Here is an 896-nt window from a genome sequence, read left to right as displayed (position 1 = left end):
AGGAATGCCAGGAGTTTCAGGACCAAAAGATATTGAGGGGCCTCCTGGTGATCCTGGCCTGCCTGGCCCCAGCAAGACCACCTGGACCAGTTGGTGATACTGGTCGTCCTGGCCCTCGTGGTCCTTCAGGGGAGAAAGGACAGCCTGGTTGAGATGGTGTCCCTGGACCAGCTGGTCAGAAGGGGGAACCAGAGCCGAAGTTCTGGCTTGTGCTTAGTGCAGTTGATCACTGCCCATGCTGGAGGTGGAGGCCACTGCACGTCCTCCCCTGCATGTGCACCAGGCTCAGGGAGCACTTGTGGGGCTCCCAAACCCTTGGGGAGCATGCATGGATATCTCTCCTTCCCCTGCTGCAATGCAGCCTGATCCCAGATTTGAAAACATTGCCCAGCCCTTGAAAGGACCTTGGCAGGGTTTTGTTTTGGAAGAGGTAGGATGAATTATATAGAGTGCTGTTTCCAAATGTCATGACAGTTGGATGCACAATTGATGGGAACAACGTCCAAAAATTCAGCTCTGGGGCCCCCAGCATGAAAGGCATGTGGAGCTGTTGGAGCAAGTCCAGAGGAGGCCACAAGGATGACCAGGGACAGAAGTAGCTCTGCTTGGAGACAGGCTGAGAGAGCTGGGCTTGTTCAGCTTGGAGAAGAGAAGGCTCCGAGAGACCTTAGAGCAGCTTTGAGTGTGTAAAGGGGCTACAAGAAACCTGGAGAGGGGCTTTGGATGAGAGCGTGTAGAGACAGGACAAAGGGGAATGGCTTTAACCTGACAGAGGGGACACTGAGATGAGATCTTAGGCAGAAGTTCTTTCTTGTGAGGGTGGTAAGGCCCTGGCACAGGTTGCCCAGGGAAGCTGTGGCTGCCCCATCCCCGGCAGGGTTTCAAGCCAGGGTTGG

General features: G+C 55.0%; 1 protein-coding gene across 1 annotated transcript in view; it reads right to left on the bottom strand.

Moving 5' to 3' along the window:
* CNGB1 (cyclic nucleotide gated channel beta 1) overlaps window positions 1-896 on the bottom strand; it is a gene marked incomplete at its 3' end in the record, with an annotated part of 25,572 nt that overhangs the window by 17,926 nt on the left and 6,750 nt on the right. The window lies entirely within an intron of this gene.

This window comes from Nestor notabilis, unplaced genomic scaffold (assembly GCF_000696875.1).
Source record: "Nestor notabilis isolate BGI_N333 unplaced genomic scaffold, ASM69687v1 scaffold23036, whole genome shotgun sequence".
In the NCBI taxonomy this organism is placed as follows: Eukaryota; Metazoa; Chordata; class Aves; order Psittaciformes; family Psittacidae; genus Nestor; species Nestor notabilis.
Note: the sequence above shows the minus strand (reverse complement) of the source record. Positions and strands in the feature narration are given on the sequence as shown.